The sequence below is a fragment of the Pristis pectinata genome, chromosome 14 (assembly GCF_009764475.1).
Source record: "Pristis pectinata isolate sPriPec2 chromosome 14, sPriPec2.1.pri, whole genome shotgun sequence".
NCBI lineage: Eukaryota > Metazoa > Chordata > Chondrichthyes > Rhinopristiformes > Pristidae > Pristis > Pristis pectinata.
The window spans coordinates 30,842,740-30,859,418 of NC_067418.1; the positions used below are offsets into that span (position 1 = coordinate 30,842,740).

A 16,679-nucleotide genomic window follows, 5' to 3' on the forward strand; every position below is an offset into this window, starting at 1 on the left:
ATGGTGCTTGGAGGTGGGATAAGGCTGGCTTTTGGCTTAATAGGAAAACATGCAGTCTGTAATGCTGGGCTTCAAGATGTATTCCTAAATGTATGTCCATTTTAGTTACTTCACGTTACCTTGTTTGACACTCTAGAACATGGTATATGTAATTTTTTTGCAATAATTTCCTGAAAACAGCATGTCTGTCCAATGACATGGCGTCCACCATATACCATCCCCATTCATGATGTCATAGCAGGAGGACTTCTATATTACAAGTCTATGACAATGAGAGAGTGTCAACTTCCAGCTCCATGTATCAGAAAATGCTTGTGATCCCACCTATGATTTTGCAGCCATTAAAATTAGAGAGAAAACTGTGTGCAGTGTATCTCCAGTTGCCCAAAACATGAAGCCAGTAGGGCGAGGCTCCACATCAATAACGTTTGTTTGGCTCCTAGGCTGCCTCTAGGCAACTGTTCCAGGTAATAAAAGAAGGATAACAAGCAGCCAGTGTACATATATCTCCCTTTGCAACTTTTAAAATTATACAGCAAAGCTGTAGACTGGGATGGACAAATTGTATCTCCTGAGTGACATACAGCTCTTAAATAATTGAAGTGCAGCTGTTAGAGAAGTGCAGCTGTTTGCACCTACACATCCATTCAATCCCAATGTGAGAGACGTGAATTAAGCCACAATAAAGAAGACAGTATTTTTTCCATTCTGAACTAGCTAAATTGTGGTTTGTATCCCTTATAATATTACACTAATTAATTTTTACTCTAAATGCCCAATCATATCCAATGGTGAGGAGGGTTGCATCACATCATTTCAGCAAATGAGAAACGTGTCTGCTGTGATGACGGAATTTCAGAGGTTTAAATTCAGGTCTTGTTTAGTTTGCATACACCTCAAGTCGCTAACAGATCTCACTGTTCTGACTTACTGACCAATGAGGGAACAATGCTAAACATAGTCTTTTCTCAAATTTTCAGCCCTATAGTATTCAGACAAGCCAAATCAGAAAGTAAAAATGAGTTGCCTAGATTTAGTTGATCATATTACTTCAGCCCGGGAACCAGATTTTAAATAAGATACTTTTGCATTGGTAACATTCAGGATACCAATAAGTATGCCTGAATTCTGCAATTTCTTTTCCTAATTCTGGAAGGTTGACTGCACCTGCAGTCAGCTACACTTTCTCTGTAAGTGCATGAAATTCTAATTATTATCCTGCAGTTGTAAATGATTTTATACAAAATAAAATTATGAATAAATTATCTGAATGAGCAACTAGCATTTGAAAATTTGTGAGGTAAACCATTTTATGCATTATCAATTTAATAACTGTTTTCATGTTTTAGTATAGGTGCCTGTTTCTATGAAGGCTAAGCAATCAACAGCCTTATTTATGGCATTCAAAATTTATTGGTATATCACACATAGATGGTCATAAATGTCAGTTTTAAGGAAAAGGGCAAAATGTAACTAATAGCTTCAAGAATGCTGGCAATACAAAAATTAAAACATTCGTGAAAATGGACTTCAATCACATGTCTATAACTTCAGTTATACTCTACATTTAATCATTTTGGCAAATGGATAAATTCAAGTGCATAAAGAGGGAATGATTTTTCAAAGCAAGTCTGGGGGTAAATTCTCCAACATGTTGAATTTTGACATTTGTGTATCATTTTGGATTAAAAATCCAGACAATAGTCCAAAAATTGTTAATTTATAATGGATCTGCTACAAACTCAATTAGAAACTGGCAGCAGCAGCGGTAGCAGCAGTAGTAGGTTGATGCATGAATATAACAGACTTTTGGAGCAATCTGCATAGAGCATCAGATTTAAGTGTTCAAGACAAAAGATACATTTATTTGACTATATTCTGAATTTCACTGGCAAAAAAAACAAGTGGACATGAAGCCCAAACTGATGTTATCCAAAATTGACATCGCTTGCATATACTTGATTTCATTTTCATGCACAATCCAGTTATTTATGCTTCCAACAGAGATTCTGCCCTGCTAACTTGTCTTTTTTTTTGGTTAATTATCTTAAGGGGATCATTTCCTTGTCTCTTCAACCATATCTCGGCCACTTCCTCACTGGTTATGTCAATCACTAACAGGAAATAGAGAATTATTTATTTAATGCACACCTTAAGGGGTGCTAGCAATCCCAATACAAGGACTATTTGGTTCTTTAAATACTCCTGGCTGTTAGCTGTACTTAGTTGATAGTTTTCGTACATTTGGGTCACAAGGAATCAAGTTCAAATCCTGCTCCAAAGACTTGAACACAAAAATTTAGGCTTGTACTCCAGCACTGTACTGAAGGACTGCTGCATTGTCAGAGGTGCCATAGGAAAACTTAAACCAAGCTCTGTCTACTACCTCAGAGGATTATAAAAGATGGCAATGCACTGTTTTAAATAGGAGAATGGAATAATCCCCATGTCCTGACCAATATTTATCCTTCAGTCAACATTGTTACAAAAAATCTGAACTTTACTCTTTGTAAGAATTTACAGTGTGCAAATTGGCTGTCAATCTTTGTACAATACAGAAGTCACAAAGAACTTCAAAGAGTACTTTTCTTGCTATAAAAGGTTTTGGAACCATGTTTAAAAGAACCATGAAAGGAATTAAGTAAATTAAAGTTTACTTTCCTTCTTAATTAGACTATCTCTTAAACTCTGACTTTAGCTTTTTGTTTGACCATCTGTACTCTTGCAACACTTTTGCAGGTTCTACCTACAGCACCAAGTCCCGTATTCTTCAATTGCTTCGATAAATTTTTAATTCCTTTACCTTCCCCTCCTCCTTTAAAACCATCCTTCAAACCTACCCTTTAATCCATGCACTAGTGTCATAAAATCTGTTTTCTTGGCTTTGCCATTGCTGCTCTGTGCAATATCTTGTTATTCTTCACTAAATCTGTTTTATAAATGCAAGTTGTACTTGTTGTTAATCTGCTGATTTGAATCAAAATCAAACAAAGTAATTAATTTGCTTAATTCAAATTAGTTAATAATTCAAATTTTATTAGCAAAATAAATTAGCAATATGGTGTACATTGTAATAGTTTGCAGTGACATGAAAACCCGAGGTAGTGGCAAGCATCTAGAACTGTCTGTCTCTCTAGAAGCAATACCATTTGTTCTAGCAGGTTAAACATGGACTCAAAAGAAATCAGAAACCCAAGTCCTTCTTATGACATCTGCATTTCCTATACTGTAAACAGTAGATCAAAAAAGATCAGAAGTGGCTTCACTCCATACAGTAAACCTACTATAACTTGGAAAACTGTTGGATGAATGCATAACAACTAAATAATGGTCGCTCATTGAGTGATATTGTTCAGGAAAGAGGTGAGTAAATCCTATATACTTGTAGGCATGTGGACAGTGGATCTAGAAGGATGACTGGCTGTCAATATGAAACCTGTTTGATTGATATACAAGTGGAATATGTTGAAGTCTTTAAATTTGCCACCTTTTGGAAATTAACTTATGTACATCCTTAATATATTGGGATGAATGTGTGCACACACATCCATGGTCATATACTACACATATTCACATGATTAGGGAATTGGAGGGCTTGCTCCCCCACGTTGCACACACCACTGAATGCATATATATCTAGGTCATTTGGCGAAGACAGTAAAATATCTTCGTAGCATTATAAGAAAAATTAAAGCCTGATAACTCAGTAAAGTTAAAATACTCCTATCAAAGCTAATAGTCGAGTAAAGATAATAGTATCTTCCTAACACAGTCTGAACTCCAGTGGGGTAAATTCTACTTACTAGTAATGGTTTCTTAATAAGGGTAATCAAATAGACTTAGAGAAAATGAAGTAGAGATTCCCCTAACAGATCTCAGATACAATATTTGTACAATTCATATGGTGTATTAAAAAAAACTAAAGTGTCTATGAATACAATACCACTTCTTCATATTGAATTACAGTAAAAGACTAAAGATTTCTCAGTTGTTAATATAAAGCAGCTAGAAGATGTATTGTCAAATCTTTCCAATTCCTCCGTCATTTTGTTAACAGCAGAATAAGACTCACAGGTGATACATTAATGAGATACAATAAAGCGTATGCAGAAACATTCTCTCCACACAAAACAAACCAGCATCCTCGCTATTAGCATTTCACAATCTTAATTTGTTCCACTTTCAGTCGACAAACGTTAGCTTTTTTTTTGAAGGCTGTCTTGAATACTGGATTTGCACCAAATGTTTTTGCACATTATGTTCTTGGCTGATGCTGAAATTTGGCAAGTGTACTCCTCTAGTCCAACAAAGATATTATGCACATAATAATAGATGTTGGTGAGTTGAACAGCAGTTATAAAAGGTTCAGATATCAGAAACCTGGACATCAAAGTGTAGGCAAGCCACAACATCGGATGAAATGTGACACTGTGGTGTTTGTAATACTGTTGTTCTCTCCTGTAGGTGATGGCTTTTGCCAAGGTAAAATGCAAGGCAATGCAGCAGCGGCTCAGATGGCCTCATCCAAATAGCCATTATTCTGTTTTGAACCTAAACTGCATCTAAGAGGCTTAATGCATTTGCCAGCACACAAGTATCACAGTGACCATGAATGGGAAAGTTAGCTGATCTTTACCCTTCTTCCATCAGGGCCCATTGTGGCCATTGTTCATACCCCTACAGAGACTGCAGATAAGAACTTAAATCAGCATGGACCAAGAATTCAGTTTGGGATTTTCTCCTACGTCTGGCACAGAATAGCACCACAGGTAGCTAAATGCAATTGGCCAACAGGACAGTTATCTTAATCTGAATTTCTATTTAATTATGTTTTACTTATTAAAGGATTGTTACAGGTGCTGTAGTTATTTCTGTCTGAAGGTGCCATATTTTAATTCCCAGACTGATTTGGTAGATTTCATCCAGTTCCAAGCCAAAGAGCTAGATCAAGGATTTCACACTTTTTACTCAGATTGACCAAATACAATGATAATACTAGAAATATTTTCTCCCCCACATCAGCAAATTTATTGTTTAAAATTCCAACTATGATAAATTACCAGTCAAAAATAGAAAACAAAAGAGAGATAAGGTGAACTGGAAAGAAAGAAAGATTTCTATTTATGAATCACCTCTTATGATGTCCCAAAGTCCTTTACAACCAATGAAGTCACTGGTATAAACACACTTGTCAAATCTTTCTTAAAAAGTTACTATCACACACTGAGAGCTGTCATAATGTTTCTCAATATGTCAAGCAAATCGCTGGTGATTTAACCAACACATATATAGGAACACAGCAAAGGTTCATCACTTTGTACTTATGTTATACAAAGAGCTTTAGATCCTTGTGAGTGATTAAAAGACATTAACCTTATTGAAGAGATCAGATCACATCATAAATTGTAAGAAAGCTCAAATGCTTTACAACTTTCAACTGGACTGTAGGATAAGACAAGAATTTTGAATTTATTTTAGTATTGTCTCTATTTATCTATATATGTAAAATATTTTATAAACCAAGGGATTGTGATATCATTAACTAATTAGTACAGAAAGAATTTAGACAATGTATATATCACATTCCATTTAGGGAAATCTGTTACTGACATAATTCTTCCACTGGATGCATATGTCCTGAGATTAGGGGCTATCAGGGTTACTGTGCCCTTTAAAGAGCTGCTATCTTGTTTTCCGGGAAAACCCAGATAAATAATTGTCTTTGATGTTGTTAAGGATTTTTTGCTGAGGGAGAACAAATAATTCCATAATCCCAGTATGTTTCCCTATATTGTATGTAGGAATTCTTAATTCTCCACAGGTACTTTACTAAATCCTTCATTCCTTCCCTTCAGCTGTCACACGAATGAAAGAATTAAACAAATGTAAAAAAGCTCCAAGGCAACCGCTGCAATAAAGTTGTGAGACCATGTTCTAAAATGAACAAGACATACCACAGCCTTCCAGTTTTGTCCTCTTGTTTTGTTTATAAGACGGAGTTGTATCTGAGAGTTCAAATGCTTGATGTGCATTTCTATCGTTTAGATTTGCAGGGTGACTTGCATGATGACTGGCATGAGGGATGTCAGTGCTGACGTATGCTGCCAATTTAATATCTATTAGATTAAATTTGGACAATTCAATATTATCTAATGGAAGGTTTCACCCAAAACATCAGTGCTTCTTTTTATTCGAATTGATGCTGCATGATTTTAACTCCTTTTTTTAATATCAAATACTACAGCTTCTCCCTTCACGGGGCGACACGGTAGCGTAGCAGTTAGCGCGACGCTATTACAGCGCCAGCGATCAGGGTTCGATTCCCGTCGCTGTCTGTAAGGAGTTTGTACGTTCTCCCATGTCTGTGTGGGTTTCCTCCAGGAGCTCCGGTTTCCTCCCACATTCCAAAGACGTACAGGTATGTTAATTTGGGTTTAAAAAATGGGCGGCGTGGACTCGTTGGGCCGGAAGGGCCTGTTACCACGCTGTAAATAAAATTTTAAAAAAATCAGATTTACAACTACCAGTTTTGTGTGTGTGTGTGTATATATATATATATATATATATATATATATATACACACACACAAAATATATAAAAAAATGCCTACTTCTTTTAAGTGTTATTCAGCAAATGCATAAATGCGTGGCAGAAGGGTGACAATACAGATGAAAAGAATAGCAGTACTGTGGGAGTGGTGTGTTTGTGGTGGTGTCATTCTACAACTTTACTTACAGTAAAATATACAATATCCTGCATAATCACAATATTCTATACTTCATGTATTATTCTGCATGAATCAATAGCAATATCTGGACACCACTTTATGTTACATTGATGATTTATTACTTAGAAAATTAAGATCTACTTTGCATAATCTTTCAGATGTGTCAGCTTGCTTACAAAATTACCATCAATTTTTTATTAGTGTAATTAAATTATAGTAACTCCACACAGATTACTCACAATCATTTATTGGTTATTAAAGCAGCATTGTCACTAGAAACTGCCCTACTTGCATTTATCTGCCTCTCTGTAAATAATGGTCAATTTAAGATATTAGAGAGTGCAAACTGTACACAACAAATTACTACCTTATGGGACAGGCTTCTGCTGTACTGGGACTGATGGGCAGGAAATTCAGGCAGATCCTGTGAACTTTCCAGTTTTGAATCCTTACAAGCTCTAACTAATTTCTGACAGGGACAAGGGAACCCAGGCCTTCTGTTCTAAATAGCTCACCCTCTCGAATGCCATTTTTGGGAGCATGTTTAACATAGACATGCTTCCCACAGAAATCTTACCAGCCATTTCTTCAAAGCAATGTGTGAATGTGAAGCCTGGTGTACTTTCTGCACTGGCCATCAATGTGCCATGTGTATTGCTGCTTGAACATGATAACCAAGAAGAAGATTTCAATAGCTTCAATAGTTAAATCCTCCTGTTACCTCCTTATCCTTTTCCCTCTCTGCACCACTCCGCACTCTGCTCACAACATTAGAGCAACAAGGGATCTTTTTGAAATCATGGGAATTATGTGGCATTCAAGTAATTTGGGGTGAAGACCACAGCCAGTCAAGACAGCTAGGAAAAAGTCCACCCCACCAAGTTACCAAGTTTGTAATGTGAGTACTGCACCATCAGAGTTTCTTTCCTCCTGGAGCCACTTGTAGGTCAGTTGGTAGCACTCTTGCTTCTAAGGAGGTTGAGGTTTCACCTCCCTTTTCAGAGACTTAAGTACAAAAGTCTAGGTTGATACTCCAATGCATTACTAAAGGAATGCAGCGTGTCAGATGTGTTGTAAATTTGAGGTCCTGTCTGTCCTAAACACAAATAATTCTATGGCACAATTTTGAAGAAGAGCAGGAGTGTTATCCTCGGTGTTGTTGCCAATTTTTGGCCCTTAGTCAACATCACACTGATATTTGTGAGAACTTGCTGTCAACAAGTTGCCTGTTGTCTTTCTTACATTTTAATAGTGAGCACACTTCAGAAGTACTTCATCAGCTGTAAAGGGCATTGGGATACCCTTACATGGTGCAGAACTAACCCAATACCAGGCAGGCAAAAAATACTATTCTCCACCAATACTAAGTTAGATAATTCCAACTGAGCTCGCAGTAAGGGTGCTGTGATTGACCTGACAACACTTGGCATGAAGAAACCAGAATGGATATTAGGCATGGCTTCTGTTGCTGATCCCTTGCTATCTATTGCTACTGCTGGCAAGTGTACATGAGTGAGAGCAGGATCAAGTTCAGCTATGAAGTTAAATGGGTTGCATAATGTCAATGCTTGGACATGGATATCTCAATCTAGAATGGGTCAGAAGGAAAATTAGGGTCAAGTTGGGAGAGGAAAAATACAAAATAACAGACCACCAATATTGGCTGGAATTTTTATACACAGGCTGCACCTTAAACAGATGCAAAAATCATGTCTACTGTAATAATTGCAAAAGATTATGTCCATTGTGTCAGGAGTGATCACTGCCCATTTTCGAGATTCTGTCTCAAAAGTTAAAATATGACAAAGGCACCTCTTTAGTTAGCTCACTGGTTGTCACATTGGCTACCAAATAAGCTACAAATGGCTCCTGAAGGAAAGAAACTCCAGTGATACAACAGTCCTATTGGAAATCGTCTAAATATGAAGTTGAGATTTTTATTTTCTATGTTAAGGGGATGCACACTAAAACAAAATGGATCAAGGTATAAATGTATTACTGACAACCTAAGGTTACGACCATGGAGAACAGTGGACTTTGCTTTCACTCAGTCCTCAGACTCACCCAACTCAGGTTACTAACTCATGTCTTATCAAAAGGCTCCAAAATGAAGGGTATTACTTTGTTCTTTATTTTATTAAAGTTTCATCAGCTGGAGTCAATGAAAAAGTTTGATGTGTTAGCAAGTCCCAAAGCTGATGCGGATCCTATACTTGCAGAGGGTGGTGAATTCTCTATCCTGTAGGGTTGTGGAAGCTAGATCACTCTGAGGTACTTAAGGAGGTAAATAAATCTTTGAAAGATCAGGGAATTGAGGGTTATGGGGATCTGGCACAGAAGGGGAGATAAAGCCTGGGGCAGATCAGTCATGATCATATTGAATGGAGGGAGAAGACTTGGTGGGCCAGATTTCCTACTCCTGCTCCTACTCCTATTTTCTTATGTTCTTGTAAATACATTCTATTCACTAATGATGCCAGGTTAATTGAATCATTTCAGACTACTGAGAGTCTTCTCCCAAATATTACCCAACAGTGGCCTTAAAATTAACATCTGACACACCCAAAGCCTGTGGAGAACATGCAGATATTACTTAATGTGATAAAAGGAAATAATGCTCATTCCATTATGAATCAACAATACCTCACCCACTTCATCAACATTCAAGAACTAAGACTGCTTTAATCTTACATTTCATTAGTTCTCCATAAAATAGGGATTGAAATAAATAGCTCAACAAGCAATATCACAGGCTGCAAGCAGCAGCATCAGACACTAATCTTTCGACAATTTTTAAGAAACAAGTCCCACAGGAATCAGATTGTGAGGTTGACACTTGTTGATGTGCTGTACATCCTTCATGAATGCAGAAAAAAACCTGGAACTACGTTATATCAAACTAGCTTTGACATAAGAGTACAGTCGCTGTCACAATAAAAAAGATCAAAACAAAGCTGGTGAAGTCTTTCCTTTCTCTATCACTCAGTGTCCTCTGTTTCAGCTCTCTATTTCCTGGTTATTCCCAATGGACCACTTACACTTTTTGCCCATTCAGTTGTTCAGAGTTTTTCCACAACTGAAATTATTTCATCATTACTACCACATTTAGGATTAATGGTGGTACAGGCACGATTTCTCTGTGACACCTTTAAGTAAAATCGATATAACTTATGTAGATTTTACATCCAAACAAGACAAGATATCTTTATTAGTTACATGTACATCGAAACACACAGTGAAATGCATCTTTTGCATAGAGTATTCTGGGGACAGCCCGCAAGTGTCACCACGCTTCCGGCGCCGATGTAGCATGCCCACAACTTCCTAACCCGTACATCTTTGGAATGTAGGAGGAAACCGGAGCGCCTAGAGGAAACCCACGCAGACGTACAAACTCCTTATAGACAGCAGCCGGAATTGAACCCGAGTCGCTGGCTCTGTAATAGTGGTTATGCTAACCACTACGCTCATCCATCTAGTCTGTGCCAGTGTTTATGCTTTACACAAACCTCCTCCTACCTCGCCTCATCTAATCCTATCAGTACATCCTACGTCTCCACAGACTGCCATCTGTTAGATATTGGGCAGTCAGTGCAGGACCCAGCCACTGCCCAGACTCACCATCTGTGGTACCAGCCCAATTGGTCTTATGTTCTCCAGATACAGAGGGTAAATGGAGCTGACCCTCCACATCAAGAGGAGCCTGGAAAGGCAGAGCGGCATCCAAGAAGGCAATGCATACTGAAACCCTGCTGTGGAACACCCTGTTAGCTTTCAACAGTGTGACACTGTCAGGAGCTTTTGAGAAGTTTCTAAAATGCCTCTGATAGACACTTAAAATTTTTTGAAATAGATTTAATAAATTAAAAAAATATATTAAACTTGAAAATATCTTAGGAATAATTAAAACATTTAAATGAAGTAAAATAACTCAAACTCTTTCCTGTTTCCATAGGGTTGGCATTCCCATTCAAATGAATGGATTTGCTGTTTCTTCACCAGACCTTGACATCAAGGCAAGGGATCAGATGTGAAGTGCACTGGGATCCTCCCATCAGTCCAACAGTGCTCCACCACTGGGCTCAATGGGGATGGAATGCCAGTGTGTCAGCAAAATGCATAGAAGGCAATGGATCAAACGCTTATAAATAGGATTAGTACACACAGGCACTTGATGGCCCTCACGGACATAGTGGGCTCAAAGGCCTCTTTATGTGCTGTAAGGCTTTGGTACTCAAATATTTAACCTCTGCTTTGTATCAGACCTCTATATGTGGCAGTGTGTGTGTACTAAGACCTTGTTGGCCTGTGGACCTGTCGGCTGTCAGTCAGCTCAATTCCACTCACTGATCCCTAGACTATGGGTCGCTAAAATATTCTGGACCTAACGTGCAACACCAAGGTGCTCAAGAAGCAATGGCTCAGAGCAGGATATTGCTTACTTCCAGGTTGTGCCATTGTCAAAAAGAAACAATAGCCAATCCAGAAAGAAGTAAAAAAGTGTATCTGAAGCAGGTTCCTTGACACCTAACTAGAGATCATCGGGTATTGGTGGGATGGTATAATTTACAAAGTGAAAAAAGTGTAACATTACCCCTACACCCTAATTTGATTGGTGTCATTACTCTTTCAGTATTTTAATGTTTTTCATATTTCAGCCTAGAAAGCTTTTTTCAGCTGGGGGTGGGGGTAGGGAGGTCTTCACAACAAACTACTTTCTTCACAACCTATCTACATTTCCACAGAGTTCAGAGGAGAAGCCTTGAGCATTGGACCTCTGGTTGAACTCTAGCCTCTTTGGCACAGCCAGTTGTAGCTCAGCTAACAGTGCTTGTCTCAGGATCACACTTGGCAGCTTTGGATAATGCTTGGTTTTGCATCTGAATTTGTACATTAACAAGTAATTTAATGCTCAACAATCTTTCTATATTAAAGGCAGTGCAGATCTGGGGATTCCCATCTGCTCTGAGAAATATATTTCCTGTGGGAAACAGTAGGGGAGGACAGATAGAGATTGAAATGGCACTTCAAGTGTTAAGTTTTTCTCCAGGTCCTTAAAATAATATCAAGGCACATCTGTCTTGAGTTTCTCCTGGATTTGTCAGGTGGATCAGTGCTCCCAAGAGCCTGGTTCAGCAGAAGTATTTTAATTTGACTAAACACCTGATTTATTTTATCTGTCGGAGAAGGGGCAGTTTGTCTTAATACTGCCTGTCAGCTGCTGGGTCTATTCACAGCAATTTACAGAAAGCCTCTGCTACTAAAAACAATGTAGCATCCACCCTTTCAGAAGCACCTGAAAGGGTCATGTCATGCCATTATACATTACCTTTCCTGAAAGACCTAGGCAATTATTTTATCCCAAATTAACAGATTGTGGTCTATATTATTTACAAAAAAAAACTTTATTTACAGCTCTACGTACGCCACCCAAGGAATGCTAAGCCATTGGTAACAATGGCATTCAAAGCATGCTGATATGTTAACCACTCTCAAAAATTTATTACAAACTGTCATTCACTCCCTGGCTGTCACTAGAGTATGCATACATTTGTAAAAATAGGAAGATTATTCTTCCTCTACTTTGTCAAGGCAATGCTCATTAAAAAAAGGGGCAAATTTTAGATACTTTTTTGTTAAAGTTGCAAAGATCAGAAAGCAACGATAAGCCAACAATGATCTCTGCATCTAAAAACATATAAATTACATGAAGAAAAGTAAACAGAAAGATTCATAAGTTACACATATTTGAGAAAGAGAGTGAGTCTTGGGGAAAAGATGGTTGATCTTGTCACTATTGGTGCAATGGCGGAAGAACAGAACTGAAGGAAACAGCACGGGGAAGTTTTGATGAGAAATGACTACTGTAGTATTCAACATACAGAGAAAAAAATGTGAGGGAGATAAAGAACTACTGAAATAAAGAGAGAGACAGAGAGAGATCTTAAGAGATTATCAAAAAGATCAACAAGCTATTTTTACTGAAGAGCATAAAACACTGCAGATGCTGGAAATTTGAAACAAAAATGTTAGGGATACACAGCAGATCGGGCATGGTCATCGGAATGGTCATTGACCTGAAATGTTAACTGTTGCTCTCTCCGTGGAAGCTTCTTTAATTATTTGGTGTGCAATTTTACTAGTGCAAGTCCATTCACTTCTTTGTGGCTTCTCCATCCTTACATTGATGTAGATCACTTAGTTTTACTCTAAAACCTTGTTGTTGGATTTATGCACTGAAGGCACATTGCATTAATGCTAAAATTCTGGTAAATTAGATTTGGTCTTTTTCTATCCTTGAAAAATGGTGCACTAGCTCTATGAACCCCAGCTGAGAAGTTACAGTCCCAGGCACAGAAAATCACCTGCTTTCAACCCCAAGCTTTGTCAAGACTTTTACCAGATTGCAAGATGTTAACTGGATGGCAGAGTAAATGTCAGTGCACAGTAAATTGCTGGCTGCCCATAAAATCAATCTATCCTGACCTGACGGTAAGAGATATGCAGGGATGGATGATCCCATCTGTTAGTTAAATTGAAGTATGAAGTACAGTGAGACCAAACATAGCACTCTTGGCACAAGTTATTATTACTGTCAAAAGCTGCTGGGATTGCACTGGGCCAAAAACATTATGACATAGAAAACTGAGAATTTTTCAGTGTTGCCGACCTATGATAATAATATTCAAATGGTGATTCTGAGGCAGGCTGTGGCACACATCCCTGTCACCTATGGCCCCTGGCAGACTCACTGCTCCATATGTTTCTGAGCTTTCATCTCACTTATCTGTGAGAAGTTGCTCATGGTGTTCCTTCCCCTTCCTGCTCATCATTGCCAAATGATATTGGTCACCTACTCTGTTGGGTACTTCAGGAACAGGGTGCTCTTAATGGTGCTTTAGCAAATATAGTTCAACTGGCATGAAATTGGTGGAATCATTGAGAATACCCAGAAGGTTAGGATTAATGTCACAGTAGCACAATAGGAGAATGCCTTGGTGACTGGAGGTTAAGCTGCATTGCTGGGAATGTCCTTTACTTTGAACCTAACTGCCCTGTACCTAGCCTGGGAGTATCCGATGCTGCTACAGAGTGAAGCTTAGAAATAAAAAGTTCCATTTCACTGCACAAATGCACTTTACCAAAATTAACATCAGTAAAAAAAGGACATGAAATAAATTATTTTCTGTGACTGCCTGATTAAATCGATAAAGTTCCAGGAGAAGCAAACATGCAAATAAACTGCACCCTAGACTATAAAATGTAAAAGTATGTACAATTATTTTGGCTTCTGTCAGCTAGAGGAACAAGCTAATATTATCAAATATAAGTACTTCTATAAACAGCTGCATATTTTCATTTTGGCCATTTCTTGGCACATTGTGAGGTTCTCCATTTAAGAGCTAACAATGTCGATGTGACGGAGATGCATTTGATCTCTCTGCTGGCCAGAGGTGACTCAGTGACAATAGTGTGACAGACAGCAAAGTCTGATCGACAGGTCTGATGGGTTATGATGTCTGTACTTCAGAGGGAACCTGGCCGGCATTTAGCATTTGCTTTGCTGCTACTTTGTTTTTGATTCAGCCTATTTTCAAATGCCACAAGTAGCATCTATGAAAGGAAGCAAAAGTCAACAAAAAAAAATAAGCAGGAAGCCCTGAAAAAAAGACACAATCAAATTGGCCTGCAAAGATAAAAGCCTTTTTTTGTGATGAGTGGCAATGGGATTCTATTAACTCCCTGTTACCCCACCCACCATCACCTCCCCCTCCACTCTCCTCTTATTCCAATCCGAGTTGGAAGCACATAGTTTATAAAATATGTTTTTGTTCCTCTTTGATGAGTCCCAAGTTAATAATAAAGATAAAAGATTTGAGTGTAAAAACATCACAAAGAACTGTATTATCTTATCATCCTTTTAGTCAGGACAGCTGAGCCATTATGACTAATTTCATTGATTTTTGTTTAAACTGGAATTCTTTTGTGGCAGCATCAGTTGGCTATTGTCAAAGCTCCCATATGCTGTTACCCCCTATTCAGTAAATTAAGATTTTATAAATGCTGCAATTGTGCTTCATTACGATGCATGGCAGACAGTGAAATAGCTGGGATGCCTAGAGTGCAAAGCATTCAGGCTGACCACTTAAACAGGCTGGTCATATGGAGAAGGTGTATGCGGAAAATGTGTGTCAAACTTCAAACAATATACAATCATTATAAATGAGGCCAACCTTTCCTCTCCCCTTCCCTTCTTCCTGCTTGTCTAACAAAGAGTTGGGGGTGGGGAGGTGGGATGAAGCATAAAACCAATTTCACTTGAACAAAACAGCCGGAACCTTCTTACGAAGGCAAGGTTTAACAAGCGAAAGAAAATGTCAAATTGAAGAGAAACAGCTTGTTTAGTGGCAATGCTTCCAAGGTCACTGTAATAGCTCTTGTTGCTGAATGTTCTCTCGGACAGTAACAATCCAAATCCCACCTGCTGATCTAAGGCTTTCATTGGTTAATGGATTTGCAAGATGTTCAGTCTACACTATTTGAATGTGATCCTTAACCTATTTACTTGAGGTTTGATAAAATTACTTCAAATTAGTTAAACGTGCTTTCAATTAACATGCATAAAAAACATGGAAACTTATTAACAAGTGCATTACTCCTAAAGAAAATAATACATGAGGATAGGTCCAAACCGAAGTCTAAATTATTGACTGCTGTTCTAGCAAGGTATCACAATCTATACTTTCAACTGGATACATTCACTGTTAACATGTTTTGGACCCATAGCCTAATAAAAGCAAGATATATTCAGCTGATTGCCTCCACATGATTGGTCTCCAATGGTATCTTTTGAAATGAGATAATGACAGGTGAGAACTAAATCAGATGCCCTTCCTCCAAGATCAAGCAGCCTACCAATACATATCATCACCTGAAAATAACAATGCATGAGAACAAGAAGTTAAGTAGTCCGATTTATGCCTCAGGAAAGGTGAGAAGAACATGGCAGCAGGGAGAAGTTCCAAAAATTTAATTAAAAGAGGACTGGATCTGAAATCTAACACCAGCAATGTGACTGCTTAGATGAAGTAATAAAGTATTTGTAATATAATGCTACTGAGAACCTTGTGTGGAATTGGAAGATGGTTTCAGAAACTAAAGCCCCAGTGACAGAAAGTCATACAGATTCACCAATAATCCTCAAATCTGCTCTTTTGTAAATCAATTCCCTGGCATGAGCACCATTATAGTGTCTTTAAATGTGTCTCACTTTGGAACTCCAGTGGGATTTGAGATGTCCTGCCCTCCACTACTTTTCACTGGCATCATTAAATCATGATTATACTCCCATTCTTATTATCATTAACTAGTGGTTGTATTAACTATTGCTTAACAGTTATTTCTAATGATCAATTAGTAATTATTTATCAATTTTTCTGCAATAACAAATCGATACATTCACACAGGGAGGGAGGTCTTATGGTAATTATCACTGCATTTGGTGATACAAAGTTAAAAAAATTGAGCGAATTTGCTTTTAATATCACACAAAGGAAATCTGTTCTCATTTGTTATACATTTCTTTGCAATGCCTGCGCTTTTGTTTGACCGATACCCAGGGTTAGTTAATAATTAAATTTATGGCAACTATCCCAGTGCTGAATTCTTTCAGATCCCATTTGATTGCTTTGAATTTAATGTCAAAGCCCAATGTCTTACCCTGGGGGAGATGCCACAGCAGCATTTAAAATTAGAGGCTAAACTGCACACACACCTTGCTCTAGTTTGCTTCTAGCTTCGTGGCTTGGAGTGCTTCCAGATTGTGTCTTTTTTACTTTGTGGTTTGTACACGAGATACCATCTCTAGATTCGTCACTCCTCTTGATTGACAAATACAGTCAGGTATGAAAACACACAATTAATCTGACTGTTGCATATCCACAGTAAAGAA

General features: G+C 38.0%; 1 protein-coding gene across 1 annotated transcript in view; it reads right to left on the minus strand.

Moving 5' to 3' along the window:
• Positions 1-16,679, minus strand: part of sox6 (SRY-box transcription factor 6) — a 325,865-nt gene that overhangs the window by 163,296 nt on the left and 145,890 nt on the right.